Raw genomic sequence first — 17990 nt, 5'->3', positions numbered from 1 at the left:
GTTTTTTTCAGCCTAGACTATTTGCTTAAACTATACTATGCCCAGGAATTATACCAAAGATTTGTCTGGTGAGTTTTACTGTTGTGTGTGCACAAGTTTATAGCCTCCACTAACTTGAACTTGTCAGTAGCAAGAATTTAGTTTTATCCATCTGAACCTGCCAGATTGTTATCTTTGACCTTTCAAACAAGAATTGAGAGCTGTGAACCATCTTGGGGGTCTAATCATTCCTTCTGGAAAACTGGTGGCTCCAGTTTAGACATAAAAGTTGTAAGAGTTGTGAAGAAATGAGGTTTAAGTGAGAGTGGTATTTAGTGATTATATTAGTTAGAATCCTGGCAGAAAACAGTTGGCATACTGATTGCATAATTTTAGAATGTAATAAAGAGGTTATTTTCAAAGAGCCTAGTGGAGGGAACCCACAAGGGATAGTGTAATACCCTGTAGCTCATGGGTTTCTGTTACTAATTCTATGCTTAAATGGGAAGGGTTCTGGGAACCAGAACACGAGAAAACAAGAGCACAGAAGAGACAGGAAAAGCACAAGAGGTCTCTGTGGGGACAGGACCTCCCAACAGGAGTGTGAAGCCAGTCCATGTATCTCCACAGGCCTGGAACTAAGGGGATAAATACCTCCCCTGACCTTACTTCTCCACGTCCTCTTCCCCAATTAATCTTCTTCTATTGTTACTCATTGGTTGAACCCAACTGGAAGCTAGAAGACAAGAGAATCTATTGATGCAATTCATGCAACTCAGCCTCTTGGTCAATAAAGCAGAGTGGTAAAGGGTATGGGGTGGATCAGAAGGAGGAAGTGGAGATCTGTGGCGTGGTGACCTCCTTTACATCCACTCTAAATCTAGCTCTCATCTCTTCCTACATTGGCCAGCACCTCTTGCCAGGTCTGATCATGTGACTCCCCAGCTGCCTCTGTCTTCACCTGAGACTAATTTCCATCCCTGACACTTGCACTCATTGAACTACTTGCACTTTGTCTTCATGACTCTTTATATTTGTAGGTACCATATACTCTGCCAGGAATGCTTTTTGCAGCCTCTGACCACCTGTCAAACTTCTAATCAGCTTTCACAAACTAAAGTTTGTTTTTCTTTGAAGTTTTCTGGTTTCATCCCAGTAGAGTTGGGCACTTTCTTTACTGTCATCCAAGATCATTCGCCACCTTCCTATTTTCACACATGCTGCAGAGCAATGTTAACACTGGTTTATGTCTCTCCCTCTTCTGCATGTCTTTGGTGTTTTCTGTGTCTGTTGCACTCCATTTGGTGTCTGTAGCACTTAGTAGAGTGCCTGGCAAAGAGCTGATGCTCAGTCAGTGCTCAATAAATAAACAGGGTTTTTTTGTTTTTTTTTTTCTGTTTTCAATCATGCCTGTCTCCTGGTTTCTTCCACATTTCCACATCTTCCAGATTAATCTTTCAAATTCAATCTCACTGTGATTCTCTCATTCCTAGATCTCTCTAGTGGTTTCCTTCTGAGTGCAGAACGATGTGTAAGCTCTCCAGTCTATCCACAAAACCCTTCACCATGGGGCCTCTGCCTGTGTTTCAGCCTCATCTACTACCACTGCTCCCCCCTGACTCTCTTCCTGCATCTCTCATCCCCATTCCAAGTCCTATGGAACTCCTGAACATTTCCTAGCATCTATACTTTCCCATATTTTGTCACATTTGCATGTGTTCATCCTGCTGTCTGGAATGGCTTCTCCATTTTCCAGTACTCTCCAACAACACTTGCCTCTCCTCCACCCTCTCCCCCTAGCTCTTCTTCATTGGCAAAGTCCTATTTTTTAAAGACTTAGTTTACATGGCATTTCCTCTGTGAAATTTTCTTAAAAGCTCTTTCTTGCAACACAACAAAGTTAGCTACTTTCTTTAACCTCTATGAAATTTCTTTCACATTGTGTTGAAATGATTTGCTTATTGATGTGTTGCTATTATCTTTTTTATTTCCAGAATCACAGAGTCTGACACATACCATATGACTAATAATTGTGTCTTGAATGACTATATGAACGAATGAATCAAACCTGAGTCCTGTGATTCCCTAAACTATACAGAGAACAACTGTCTCCCTCTTTCTCTGGTTATTTCTATTCAACATGTGAAATCCTGCTTGTCTGGGGCACACAGGTAGATCAAGCCCACATGAGACATGGCCAATAGGATGTAAATAGAAGTGTAGAAAACTTCAGGGCAGTGTCCTTAAAGGGAAAACTAGTGGCTTTCTCCATTCTTTTCTTCTTTCTGCTGGCTTTGCTGTGGATATGTGGGATGCAGCTCTAACAGCCATTTTGGAGCATAAGTCAGAAACTGCATGCTGAGAGTGGTCAAACAACAAGCTGGGGAGCCTAGATCTCTGATGATCGTGAAGCTGCTGTATCACTGACAGATGACCTATGCAGACTTTTAAGTGAGAGAGAAATAAAATTCTATGTTGTTTAAGCCGTGGTTACTTTGAGGTTCCTGTCATCTGCAATTAAATCCAATCCTAATTAATATATCTACTAAATCATTTTTATTGGCTAACCCAAAGTTCAAAGTCATGAAAACTGGCAAATCATGTCTTTTTCACTACTTTACTGTTCTTGCTGAGTTTTCTTTGTAACTTTTCAAATCAGCTTTTAGGGGGACTTATGAACGGGACTTTTTAGATAAGCAAGGACATTCCTTTTACTTTGTGAACAGACTTATACCGTATTCAGCTTCAGAATTCCATCTTACTGTGACAACCGACTTCCCATTGACAGCGTCTATACATCAGCATCTCTGCAATGCTCAACAGAGTTAGGTCTGTGCTGCCAAAGAGTGTTTCATGTTGCTCCCAGTGGAGGATGCTGCCTTTATTACCATGGGTGGGACCACTTTACATCTGCATATTTATCTCAGTGATATTTACCGTTTGTTCAAGTCAGTACCCACAATTCCCCCTCCAGTGCCGTTTGACCTGGCTCTTATGACATATGCATCCAATGCCTTGTAGTTTCTTGTTCTTGCTTTTCAGCATTATTTTAATTTCTTTGTCTTGGTTTCCTCCTCAACAGTCAGTGGATGAGCAACAGTTCAGGAAAAGAGAATCATTATCCACCCTCTCTGACAGAGCTCAGCTTACTCTGTGAATTGGGATTTTTGTATTAAAAAAGCTGAAGAGATTTTTGATTAGATGGATTTTTCTGGGAATTTTCCATGAGGATTCAGCAGCCTGTGGTTATGTTCTGCACCTATTAAAAATGGAGTTGTAAAACTGATGTGTATGTAATCTCTTTTCAGGTTTCCATGGCAACAGTGGCATTAATTCAGTGAGTAGCTTTTCCATTCTTCCTTCAAGACTTTCAGCCTGTAGAATTGTTTCAGAAAAAGACAAGCTGCTCTTCCTTTAAAAAATAATATATGCATTTAGATTCATCCTGATGAGACAGTTATGATTCTAGGAATATTCCCAGGATGGGAGTCCAATAAGTAAGCGGTTTTACTATTAACAAGCTGTGTGACTTTGGGCAAGTCAGTTATCCTCTATAAACCTCAATTTCCTCATCTATAAACTACAAACAAAAACAGCATCTACACAACAGGGTTGTGGGAAGACTAAATAAAAAAGAGGTAGATGAACTGGTTAGCACAATTCATGGGTTATGGTAATTATTAATAAGTATCCTGAATCAACATTTAGCCAGTTGTAATATCATGTTAGGTTGTACACCTTCAATATGAACATAGTAGATATGATCCTTTAAATATCAGCAGCTGTGCACATGCCTTATCAAGTGTGATATTGGCAATTTGTGTTTTCTCTTTTTTTCTAACTGGGGGTTTGTATCTTTATGTTTAAAGGGAATAATTTGTAAACAATATGTATTGGGCTTTTATGTTTTTTCATCCAGTAAGAAAAGCTTTGCCTTTAACTGGAGTGTTTGCTCTATTTACATTTAATGTAATTATTGATATGATTGGGCATAAGTACACTTGTTTTCTGTTTGTTCCTTTTGTTCTTTCTTTTGTCCTTCTTTCCTGTCTTATTTTAGCTTAACAAACTACTAGTTAGTAGATGATGCTTGGAAGATGGTGTAGTAGGAATCACTAGGAATCCTCATCTACACAGTTGCATTAGAATCTGTATCTATTTTGATACAGATTCTGTGGAAGGCTTGCAACTTTTAGGTGAATGCTTGGAAAGTAATGTACACAGTTATGTAGCCACCATCACAATGAGGACATAGAACATTTCTATTACCCTGAAATGTTCTCTCTTGCATGTTTGCAGTCAATTCCCTCCTGCTACTCCCAGGTCCTGGTAAGTACTGGCCTGTTTCTGTCCTTTTAATCTTTGCCTACTTAATAATATCATATAGAGTAGGCCATTCATATCCACAGATTCTTCATCTGCAGAGTTGACCAACTGTGCATTGAAAATATGGGAGAAAAAACAATAAAATTAGCAATAAAAATAATATAAATGAAAATATAGTATAACAGCTATTTACATAGCACTTACATTCTATTAGGTATTATAAGTAATCTAGAGATGATTTAAAGTATATGGGAGGATGTCCATAGGTTATATGAAAATACTAGGCAATTTTATATAAGGGAGTCAAGCATCCATGGATTTTGGTATTTTGGGGGGTCCTGGAAACAATCCCCTATGGATACTGAGGAGCAACTATACATGGAATTGAACGGAAGAGTCTTCTGTTTGGCTTCTTTCATTTGCTTAGCATTATGCCTCTGAGATGCATCTATATTCTGACATGTGTCAGTAGTTACTTTTATTATATTGCTGAGTAATATGCTGGTATATGTGTGTGCATATACACATATATGTGTATAAACATACTCAATTTATCCATTCACCAGTTGATGGATATTTGGTTCCAGTTTGAGGCTATTAGGAATAAAGCTATTGTGAACAATCATGTACAAGTCTTAAAGTGGAATATATGTTTTAATTTGGGGGTATAAATACCTAGGAGTGAGATTGTTAGGTTTTATGGCAAGTTTATTTAAATTGTATAGAAAACCACAAATTGTTTTCCAAAGTAGTTGTACTTTTATATTTCCAGTGTAAGTTCTAGTCGCTCCACATCTTCACACACATTTGATGTTGTCAGTCTATTTCACTGTTGGTATTGGCTTTATTGCTTTTATATGTTTGTTTCAGTTTTTAAGTAATTGCTTTTATGCTTACAAGATGCATCTTTAACTTATCGCTGTCTACTTTAAAGTAATATACAACTTCACATGTAAAAACTATAAAATATGCTTCTGCCCTTCCCATTCTTTGCTTCATTATTGTCGTACTTTTTACTTCTGTTATAAACTCCACAATATATTGTTACTATTTTTGCTTTAAACAGTCAGTTATGTTTTAAGAAGCTTAAAAATGAAGAAAATGGCTTTTAAATTTGCCCACTCACATTTTTAGCAATTATAGTGGTTTTCAATCTTTTGCGTAATTCCAGATTTCCATCTCCTATAATTTTTCTTCTCTTTGAAGAACTACCTTTAATATTTTTTATAGCACGAATCTGTTGGTGATAATTCTTTCAGCTATTGCTTGTCTGAAAAAGTCTTTATTTCACCTTTCAGCTCAAAGGTATTTTTACTGAATAAATAATTCTGATTTGGCAGCTCTCTTTCTCTTCCCTCCTCCCCTTCCTAACTGCCATTACTTTAAAGATCTGTCTCTATTCTCTTCTGGCTTGCAATGTTTTTGAACAGAAGTCAGCTGTCATTCTTGTCTCTGTTCCTTGGAATATATGTCTTTTTTTCTCTGGGTTCTTTTAAGATTTTAGTTTTATAACTGATTTTCAGAGATTTTATTATAATGTCACTTGAAATAGTATCCTTTACATTTATTTCACTTGGGTCCCATTGATCTTCTTGGAACTATGGATTTACAGTTCTTATCAAATATTAAACATTTTGGCAATACTTTATTCAAACATTTTTCTTTTCTGACCCCTCTTCTCCTTCTGGGAATACAGTTACAAGCAGTTAAATCGTGTAATATTGTCCTACAGGTCACACAGGCTCTATTTTTTACAGTCATTTTCCCTCTCTGTGCTTCATTTTGGATACTTTCTATTGCTGTGTCTTCAGGTTCACTGATATTTTCCTTTGTAATTAATCTGCTGTTAATCCCAACAGGTTTTTCTCTATCATCTGCTTGAACATATGGAACATATTTAAAATAACCGTTTGAATGTCCTTATTTAATGGTTCCGTCATGTATGTCATTTTTGGAGCTGATTTTATTGGCTGATTTTTCTTTTGGTCATGCATCATCTTTTCCAACTTGTTTACATGCCTGACAGTTTTGGATTGGATCCTGTGCCTTGTGAATTTTAGATTTTTGGTTGCTAAATTTTGTTACTTTTCTTTAAATAGTGTTGGATTTTCTTCTGCTGTATATTTAAATTATGTGAAATCAGCTGGATGCTTTCAAACTGTGCTTTTGAAATTTTTAGCATAGGTTTAGAGTACCTTAATTTAGCAGATGTTAGCCCCACTATTGAGGTTTCTGAAAGTTCTGTCTGATATCCATCTGTCAGGAAGTCTTTCCACTCTGGTTTGTGGAAATAGCAACAATTTCCAGCCTTGTATGAGCTCTGGAAATTGTTCTGCCCACTTCTATGCAGTGGTTTGTTTCCTAACCTCAGATAGTTTCCTATCAGTACTCATCAAGAGTCTTAAGTGAATCTTTCTGCAGATTTCTGAATTTTTTTCTCTATGTAGATTACTCCTCTCTAATATTCTAACCCACAAATTCTAGTCATGTTGGTCTCCTGAAACTCCAATTTCTGCCTCCTAAACTTGTTAAAATTTTAGGCTCTGTCTGGGTTCTCTCTCCCTGCACTGCATCCTGGAAACTGCTGCCAGATTATAAACTGGTGCAACTGCAGGGCTCATCTTGATTTGCTCTTTTCTGGGATTGTATCCCTGTGATACCTCTTGTCTAATTTCTGAAAATTATTATTTCATATATTTTGCTTGGTTTTCTAATAGTTCTTGGCTGGAAGGTAAATCTGGTCCCTATTATTTCCTCATGACTGGAGAGTAAATGTCATTGCCAGTTTTCTTTCTTTCTTTCTTTTAAATTTGAGCCATTCTATTAGGTGTGTATTAGTATTTTATTGTGATTTTTAATGTGCATTTCTCTGAAAACTATGTTGAGCATCTTCTCATATGCTCATTTGTCATTATTATATCTCTTTTGATAAAGTATGTCTTCAAAGCTTTCACCCAGTTTTAAAATTCTTAAATTATAAAATTTCTTTATATATTCTGACTAGAAGGCTTTTATCAGGCATTTGCTTTGCAAGTTTTTTCTCCCAGTCTTTGGTATGACTTTTCACTTTTTTTTAGCAGTGATTGTCAAAGAGCAAAATACTTAAAATTTGGTGAAGTTTAATATTTTAATTTTTTTCTTTTATAAGATTCATGCTTTTGTAGTTTGTCTAAGAACTCTTTGCTTAAACCTAGGTCAAAAAGCTTTGCTCCTATGTTTTCTTCAAGAGATTTTATAAATTAGTTTCTACGTTTACATCTATGATTCATTTCAAGTTAATTTTTGTGTATAATCTGAAATAAGCATCAAGGTTTATTTTTCCCATAGAGATATTAGTTGTGCCAGTCAATTGTTATAAAGGCTATCTTTACATTGTTGAGTTATTTTGACAATTTGTCAAAAGTCAGAATATCTCATTTTCCCATTCACTCTCATGCCTGCCTGCCTTTCTCTTTTTCTTCTTAGCCCTCACTTCTCTCCATTCATCTGTCCCTCCATCCATCCATTTATCTATTCATCCATCTACTCACCACTCACCCAACCATTCACCCACCTGCCTATCTTCCCTCTTGGTCTAGAAAAAGTTGAAATCTTCACATCAGAATGCTCAGCTTTTAAAGACAGAAAACCTTTAACCCTGATATTTCCATAACCGGTAGAGGGAGTAGATCATGTGACTTCTAACGTCTATCATGTGTTTAAAAAAACACCCAGATAATTTTACTGGGTGGTAGCTTAAGCCCCTAAACAGTAGTTTCCTTTTATCAAGAAACTTTAAAAATATTAAAATGTCATACTATAGCCTAAAAGGCAAAAAGATGGAAGTCAAGACTATTATTATTCAATGCAAAATAATGCCAAATGAATTTAGACTTATGGAGTGATCTGGAAAGGGAAAGTCCATGTGAAATCCATATAGTCTTATAATTACCTTTTGGAAAAGTATTTCCTCTGAGATAGTTTGAAATTTTCTATAAAAACCTTTTTGACAGTTTGAAAGATCATTTTTAAAAAGAATTGTTATACTTCACTAGCATTCATTTTTCTCTGAAGATTTACTGCCCTTAATTGTGCATTAAACTCTATCAACTTTAAGTATCAAAAGGGGAAGGGGGAAAACACCCATCTGGAGTTTGTTTCTGTTGGAAGCAAGATTTCTAATTACACTTGGTTGTACTCTTGCTAACTCTATTATTCATTCAAAGGTTTTCTGTTTATAAAATAAACATAATATTAGAATATTGTGTCTAGCCTTTTATTTGAAGGAGTTTATAGTTTGAAAAAAAACCAATTTTTTGCCCATTATCTTATTGAACCTCATAACATTCATCTATTCATTAGAAAAATATTTATTGAGTGTCAATATTCTACTAGGCACTGAAAGTACAATAGTGAAAAAGATGATTTTAAATGTTATTTATATGAGGCTGTTTGCTAAATGTATATCTCTAGCCTGTCTATCTTCTCTTGAAATTCTGAGTTCTGAACATGTTCACCATTTACTGTTGGATTTCTAATATGTATTTCAAAATTAGTTTATAGGTCTAAAACCAAACTCTTCATCCTTGCCTTCACCCTTATTCTCTCCTAATCTTTCCATCTGTTCATTTGTTCAGGCTACAGCCTGGGAGACATTGCTAATTCTCTCTCCTCCCCACTCCACATTCAATCTATCAGGAGATCTTGGAATCAAAGTTTGTGTACACACTGCCACTGCCATCACACCACCCAAATCACCCTCATTTCTTGGCTGGATCACTGCTCTAACCTCACACTGCTTCCAGCAAAGCTCATCTTCAATCTTTTCTTCTCATAGCAGCCACAGTAGACCAGCCAGTCTTTTCATCTCAGTCAGAATGAAACCAAAAGTCTGTACTATGATCTATTCATTCTGTCCTCTTCATTTCCTCCACCTGTGTACCAGCCGTACTGCCCTTGGAACAACCAAACAGGGCCTTTTCCCTTGAGGGTTCCCACTTTCTGGAATACCCCAGCTCCAGGTCTTGCTTCTTCACTTTCTTCAAGTCCTGTTAAAATGTTATGTACTCAGCGGCCTTCCCTGGCCACCCTGTATAAATTTCACCATTTACCCTGTATGATCCCATTTAATTCCCATATCTATTTCTTCAAAACACCTATTGCCACTGGACATGTTACAAAGTGATTTGCTTATTTGCTTATTTCAAGGCTTATTTGCTTATTTCCAGGCCTGACTTCTCTATCTAAAAACAAGGACTGCATCTCCTTACTTTACTTACTAATATATCCCCAGGGCACAGGACAGTATCTAGTACTGAGAAGTCACTAAACAATATTTGTTAAATGAATTCATAAAGAAATAAAAGTTTCTTACCCTCATAATTTTTATACTCTAACTGGGGGAGACAGGCAACAAACAAAAAAGCAGGATTTAGGGAAGAAATTAGAACTTGGTGATGTGACAGGGAGCAGCTAGGTGTTGGAGGGAGACGCTTTAGATAGGATACTTCTATGAGAGCAGACGCTTAAAGCAGGATCTGAATAACAGGGAAAAGCCAGCCTTGCAGCATTTTCATTTTATGGATCAGAAAACTGAAGCTACAAGAAGCCATGTGCTTTTTGCATCTGTTGAATAGTAGAAGTGAGTTTATAAACCTAAACTCTGACCACTATTTGTTGTTCTTTCGTGTTAAACTTCAAAGCCTTTCACAACTAAAATGACTAAAATGCCATACTTATTAAAAAAAAAAAAAAAGCCAGAAAAACCATCCAGCCTATCTCTCTGCTAACTTGAGGGCAACAGTCACCACCCAGTCTAGGCTGATTGGCAGCTGGCCACAAGGAGACAGTTGGAAAATATATTTAGTTTTTCCTGTTTCGTTTTATGCTTAACCTTTGTGTTTTAAAACTAATGAGCATGGAGCTCAGCCCTAGAAAAAAAGAAAGTCTGCAATTGTTCTCATTCAGACAGCTACTTCTTAAAAGTCATTTCTCTTCATTCCGTGAAATACTCCCAGAGGAGTGACCTCCTTCGGTTGCACAGTGCTGAGCTTGTCTTCGTGTTTCTGGAATGCTGCTCCAGGATTTCTTTTTCAAATGGTCAAGTCATGCTGGTTGTTCTCAAGTCCTCAGAGCACACTGTCCGTCTTTTTTTCTCCCCCCTTTCAAACACAGAGAGCAATGCGAGACTGAATCCTCCCTGGTTTCATTCCTAATTCCTGCAGCAAATGGTAATCCTGCCTTGGGACACTGAGGCTCCCCTTTGCTTTGGAAATAGTCTGTGAGCCTTTAGGAAAGCATGATTGATAACGCGGTTTTAAAAAAAGGAAAAGGAAAAAAATACCTACTGAGATGACTAGGCTTGAGGCCTAGTTTGGAATGCACCCAACAGTACAAAACCTTGAAAAGCAGAAGCAAAAATTCAAACATTTGTTGACCCCAGTGCTTAGTAATTTACCACCTTACTACCTCACATTTTCTTTCTCTAGTTTGCATTTTTATATGCATGACTTAAGGAATTCCTAGGCTTATTTCCAATGATACAATGCACAAAACAGGCTGGGAGAGAATCAGGCAAGGAACACACAATTCCTAGTGTAAGAAATGAGTTTCAGAATGAACACAGAGAAAAGGACATTCTTTTTTTCTCTTTCTTTCTTTTATTCTGTTTTTGTTGTTGTTGCTATTCAAAAATAAGAAAAGTTGAAGATTGGTTGGTGTAATGTTTTAGTCAGGGGTTCTCCAGAGAGACAGAAATAATAGAATATATAAAGAGAGAGAGATGTATGAAAAGGGATTTATTTGTGGAATTAGCTCCCTCGATTATAGAGGCTGAGAAGTCCCACAATAGGCTGTTCATAAGCTGGAGAACAAGGGAAGATGGTAGCATGGATCAGTCTAAAGTCCAAAAGCCTTAGAACCTGGAGTTCTGACCCCCAAGGGCAGGAAAAGGAAGATGCTCCAGCTCCAGAGGACAGAGCCTCATTAAGAGAGTCTTATGAAGACTAGGTTTAAGGTGTTATTAAGAAAAGAGATTAATAAGGACTCTCCCTGTGAGAAACAGAGATGGATGTATATTAGAATTAGAGGAACAGGAAATGGTTAGTTAGGAAGCCCAGCTGAGAATGTTCTAAGGCACAAAGATAAAAGGAGAGTGTTGGGGCTGGGCGCGGTGGCTCACGCCTGCAATCCCAGCACTTTGGGAGGCCCAGGCAGGTGGATCACGAGGTTAGGAGATGGAGAGCATCCTGGCTAACACGGTGAAACCCCATCTCTACTAAAAATACAACAAAAAAATTAGCCGGGCGTGGTGGCGGGAGCCTGTAATCCCAGCAACTCAGGGGGCTGAGACAGGCGAATGGTGTGAACCTGGGAGGCGGAGCTTGCAGTGAGCCGAGATTGCGCCACTGCACTCCAGCCTGGGTGACAGAGCAAGACTCTGTCTCAAATAAATAAATAAGTAAATAAATATTTAAAAAAGGAGAGTGTTGGGTAATCACTCGACACCTCAGGGCCTAAGATGCTGGTGGGAAGGGAAAGAACAGAGGAGCTGAACATAGAGATTCAGTGTGGAAGTGTGTGTGTGTGTGTTGTGTGTGGTGTGGTGTGTGTGGTGTCTGGTGTGTGTGTGTATGGTGTCTGGTGTGTCTGTTTGCGTGTGTGGTGTCTGTGTGTGTGTGTGTGGTTATGGGGAAGGGCCACTATATATGAAATTGCAGGGCAAGTGTATGAGACTCGACTGGCTTTGCTCATGGGGGTGGGGACTGCAGGTGGGCCTTTTGGCATTCCTGAAATAATGGCACTATTTCTGCTTGATGGAAAAATTTAATGAAAGCACATGATTGCTACATGCAATTAGGAGTTGGAATAAAACATGATTGCTGTTTTCATGTTTGTATGTGTGGGATTATATTATAATTAAATGGAATAGTAACAAGAGGTGTGTGTAAATTATATTCCTGGCTTGCATGAAGGATAGAAACTGGCAGAAATAGGCCAGGAGCAGTGGAGGCTATTGGGCTATTTGTTCCAGGAAATTCTGACAACTCACTGGGAAGCTGAAACTCTTGGGGACTTGGCTGTTCAGGTAAGGAAACAACCACGATCTTGGCTTTGACTCATGAAGGGATGACACTCTTACAGTGATGGAGAAGCATGAGCTCCTATGACTAGATTGAGAGAATTTTTGGAAGAGGATTATCTTGTCGATATCAGACTATGCTTTGCGTAACACAGTTTCCCCAGTGAGAGCTCTGTTCCTTTGGCATATAGATTTGATCAGGGTGACAGTGTTCACTCACGTCCCTATCAGCTAATGATATTCTCACATTAGTCTTTTTTTTTCTTGCTGTCTTTCTTTAACTTGAAGCCGAGGAATAACTAGCTAATTGCTCCTCATTACATGTTAACTGTTATTAGCCTAAGTAACTTGGGTCTCAGGGTGTGAGCATGAGAATCCAACATCCACAATAGGTAGATTTATGGTTAACATTTGGGGCATCATGATGTTATTAAACCAGAGAAAGGACCCATTAAGAATATGATTTGGGGACATGTGGAATTTGAAGTACCAACAGAACATCCAAATTACAGTGTCCAGGAGATGTGGTATGTCCATATGTAGAGCTCAAGAAATAAAAATGGATGGGGGGGTTGAGATTTTGGACTCATCTACATATTTGAGTGATGAATCCAAGCCATAGAAGTGAATGAATAAACCAGAATGGATGGAGAAAATAAGAAACTGGTTAAAGATAAATCACTGGGTAACACCAGTGTTAAGGGTGAGTGGAGCCAGAGGATCTCAAAAACAGAAAGTGCTATGAACTAAATACTTGTGCCCCACCTCCCCTAAAATTCATTTGTTGAAATTGAATCCCCAATGTGATGGTATTTGGGGCTGGGACCTTTGGGATGTAAGTAGGTCATGAGGGTGGAGCCCTCATGGATGGAATTAGTGCCCTTAGAAGAACAGGCCAGAGAGCTAGCTCGCTTTCTTTCTGTCATGTGAGGACACAAGACATTGATAGTCTGCAACCTAGAAGAGGACCCTCATGAGAAACAACCATGCTGGCACTCTGATCTCAGACTTCCAGTCTCCAGAACTATGGAAAACAGATTCTGCGGTACTTCGTTATATCAGCCAGAACTAAGACAGAAGAAGAAATCAGGGACAGTTGGAAAAGTAGGAGAAGCTGGTGTCAGGAAAACTAGGAGAGAAGTTTTATGATATAGGGAGAGAGCGATAGTATCAATGCTGCAAAAAAGTCCCAACACAATAAGACATAGAAAAAAGACTGAAATTCAGATGGATGGAATTTCAAAGTGGTAAATAGAATAAAAGTGCCAGACCCAACAGGTATACATCTAATTTTAAAAAATGACTCAAGTCATTATGATTCTACCCAACAAGATGAAGCTGAGCCAGTCTGTGATTTTATTCCTCACTCAGTATCTTCTGTGGTGGTGTCCATTTTGCTAGCTCCTGATTTGGGCTCTGATTATAGCTCCTGCTCTTTTTCTATTTGGACACCTGGACATGGATGTCAGCTCCCCTGGGAGTACCAGTTATACCCCTTCCAAGTTGTCTGGTAAGAACCTACTTGGACCATTCTGGTTTCAGCCTCCTTGGGGAGGGGAGAAAATGGGTCCATTACCTACCAGGTAGTTGGACATGTTTAGTGGGGTTGGAGGAGGCAGTCAGGACTGAATAATGGTGTGGCAAGAGCAGGCATCTAGAGAGTACAATCTCATAACCCTCATGTCCCGAAAGGCAGAGGGGCAGATATGGGAGATAAAGGGACAAATGGGCCTTGTGTGCCACTACTGGGCAATGTTGGCTGGATCAGGGAGGCTCTCTAACCTCCTAGTCCTCCTGCCATGGTGGGTTTTGAATGAAGGAGTGGATTTTGAGGAGCAGAGTCAAAGCCAGCCGATCAAATATGGCTATAAAATAATAAGAATCTTAAGACTTGCCTTGGGAGTTATACATCTGCCTGAACATTTTCCCACCTCTAGGAGTCTCCTTCCATTGTAAAGAGGTTCCTTGTTCCAGGGATGCACTTATTATTCTGAATGCCTTTGGACTTTTCATCCCCTTCAAGGGTTCCTTCAGCACCTCTTATATTAGTTTGTTATTGCTGCATAACAAATGACCACAAACTTAACTTAAAAGTAACACCTAATATTATCTCGTAGTTCTGCAGATCAGAAGTCCTTGTGCGCTTGGCTGGGTTCTCTGCTCAGGCTCAAATCAAGATGTCAGCTGTGCTAGGCTTTAATCTGGAAGCCCTGGGGGAAGGATCTGCTCCCAAGCTCAGTCAGGTGGTTGGCAGATTCAGTCCATTGGCTGTGAACTGAGGGCCACAATATTCTAGGGGCTGCTCAGATTTCTAATCATGTGGCCCTCTCCATTTTCAAACCAGCAGTAAGTGTCAAGGCCTTCTTTTTTTGTTGTATGTAATTGACACATAGTAATCGTACATGTTTACAGGATACATTGTGATGTTTCAATACATTTATACATTGAATAATGATTAACTCAGGGTAATTAGCATTATCATTTCTTTGTGGTAATAATTTTCAAGATCCTCTTTTCTAGCTCTCTTGAAATATACAGTATGTTGATATTAGCTATAGTCACTCCACTAGGTAGCAGAACATCATTCTTATGCTTGGAATCTCTCTTACTTCTTCTCCCAACTAGAGAATATTCTCTACTTTTTTTTTTTTTTTTCTGAGAACAGGGTCTCACTCTGTTGCCCAACCTGGAGTGCAGTGGTGTAATCTCAGCTCACCACAACCTCCACCTCCCAGGCTCAAGCTATTCTCCTGCCTCAGCCTCCCAAGTAGCTGGGATTACAGGCGCCTGCCACGATGCATGGCTAATTTTTGTATTTTTAGTAGAGATGGGGCTTCACCATGTTGGTCAGGCTGGTTTCAAACTCCTGACCTCAAATGATCCACCCACCTCGGCCTCCCAAAGTGCTGGGATTACAGGCGCCTGCCACGATGCATGGCTAATTTTTGTATTTTTAGTAGAGATGGGGCTTCACCATGTTGGTCAGGCTGGTTTCAAACTCCTGACCTCAAATGATCCATCCACCTCGGCCTCCCAAAGTGCTGGGATTACAGGTGTGAGCCACCAGGCCCAGCCCATTCTCTACTTTTAAAGGAATCATGTAATTAACCCTGACTTCCCTAAATGATATCTCTCTATTGTAAAGAGGAATGATTAGTAATTATATATGCAAAGTCCCTTTTACCATGTGCTCTAGACTAAATGTTTATGTCACCCGCCTCACCCAAATTTACAGGTTGAAATTCTAACCCTCAATGGGATGGTATTTGGAGGTGGGGCCTTAGGAGGTGATTGGGTCATAAGAACAGAGGCCTCATAAATGGGATCAGCGACCTTATGAATGAAAAGGGCCCAGAGAGTTTCCTTGCCCCCTCGCACCATGTGAGGAGAAGGTAAGAAGGCAGCTGACTATGAACCAGGAAGTGGGCCCTCATCAGACACCAAATCAGCCAACACTTGGATGGTCCACCTCCAGAGCTGTGAGAGATCAATTTCTGTTGTTTATAAGCCACCTTGTCTATGCTGTTTTTTATAGCAGCCCGAACAGACTAAGAAACCATGTGATGTGATATAATCACAGGAATGATGTCCCATCATATTCACAGGGGAGGGGATTATACAAGATGAGTGCCTTTGGGGGTCATTCTGAGACTTCTGCTACCACACTTTCACAGCCTTCATTCTTTTCAATGCCACCAGTAGTACCAAATTTGTCAAAGCAGATCTGCTGTTTTGGACATAACCAAAAGTCGTTCAGTGAATATGATGGGTGAACAATGTTTTATTTTGAAAATAGATTTGAATATAAAGGAATATGAATGTTTTCCTTGCATGACCCGTAAGTAAATTCTGAAAGTAATTTCAACGTGGAAGTTTTCCTATTTCACATTGAATTATGCTACTCCAATATTTTCTCAGTGTGTTGGGGCAAAAAATATTTGAATGGAGGCATTAGTATATGAAGCCCAAAATTCCCTTCCCCGTTTTAGACTGGTCTCTTGAGTTCAACATTTATTCATTTTAACGATGGAATTTGTGTCTTAATTTTCCTTTCCCTTCCACCTGCAAGTAACACTGGGCCAGAGGACTAACATTCTTGTCTAGCTCAGCAATTCCACAGAGGAGCAAAGCCTCCTGGGTGCCATTCAGAGAGACAGTGAGAGGCAGGCATTTGCATTTCTGTGGGGTTTGGACAGGCTGTGCGTCTTCCATAGGTGGGTGGTCCAAATTATCTGCAGACAGTTGAACTCCTTGGGGTTTTGGGTCCTGGGATACGCCTAATATTTCAAAAGTAGCTCCATTCTGGATGGTTTTCCGGAGACAAAAACCTCAGAATCAAAAATGATCTCATTAAAACAAGGAGAGGCAGCTGAAGCCAAGGTCCCAGAGGGAGTTGTTTTTCCTTGGACTTCCTTTATTTTACTTCCTTCAGCCAAAAAATAAGATAAATAAATAAATAACAAAGCCTACATGTTTTCCTTAGCACTTAAGAAACTGCCTTCCTGCAGCTCTCCCCTCTCTGCTTTGGAGCTTTGTACACAAGCGTCATACAGGGAGAGGGAGGGATGGCAATGCGGAGAGAGGAGGATGGCCTCCACTCACCAAACCTGCAGGATCCAGTTATAGAGGCCAAAGCAGGAAAACCCTGGGTGAAGGCTCAGTGTTACATAAATGTGCCAAATTCCATGACAAAAAGGGAGAAGCAGCATACATCTGACAACCATCTCAAAGAACAAGGTGATACAATCCATATATTAGCAGTAGAATTTCTTAAATTTGCAAGGTTAGGAAGACATGCATTAAGTAGATGAAAGGAAAACGTAATACCTGGTTAACAGGATGAATGCTCCTTCAAGAGAATAGCTTGGTACAATAATGGGAATATTCTTTTATATATATATAAAATCCTATATATATATAAATCCTATATATATATGTAGGATTTTTCTTTGTATGTGATTAAGATTTCCTCTCTATCGGCCGGGCGCAGTGGCTCAAGCCTGTAATCCCAGCACTTTGGGAGGCCGAGACGGGCGGATCACGAGGTCAGGAGATCGAGACCATCCTGGCTAACACGGTGAAACCCCGTCTCTACTAAAAATACAAAAAACTAGCCGGGCGACGTGGCGGGCGCCTGTAGTCCCAGCTACTCGGGAGGCTGAGGCAGGAGAATGGCGTGAACCCGGGAGGCGGAGCTTGCAGTGAGCGGAGATCTAGCCACTGCACTCCAGCCTGGGCGACAGAGTGAGACTCTATCTCAAAAAAAAAAAAAAAAAAAACATTTCCTCTCTATCACATATCTTACATAAACTGGCATTTTTTATTTCACTTTATCAATGTGCTGGCCCTAAGATACTTTGCCCAAACTGTCACTGAAACAAATTAATTAAATTAAATATTTAAAGAAATTGATTAAATATTAAACTTAATAAACTCTTCCTTTTGCCATTTTTCATTTTCTTTTTTTTTCTGACCAGTATAAATACCTTCATATTTAAGCAGGACACAGTCCTCTCAGTAACAACTTCAAACAACTCAGTGGATAGAGAATTTAATCTTGAGTGTCTCTGAAAATGAGAACTAAAACTTATTTACCATCTAGTTAAAAAGTACTTTCAAAATCCTT

This window comes from Trachypithecus francoisi, unplaced genomic scaffold (genome assembly GCF_009764315.1).
Source record: "Trachypithecus francoisi isolate TF-2019V2 unplaced genomic scaffold, Tfra_2.0 Lachesis_group3, whole genome shotgun sequence".
Taxonomy (NCBI): Eukaryota; Metazoa; Chordata; class Mammalia; order Primates; family Cercopithecidae; genus Trachypithecus; species Trachypithecus francoisi.
The sequence above is the reverse complement of the archived record's forward strand: the minus strand, read 5'-3'. Positions refer to the sequence as shown.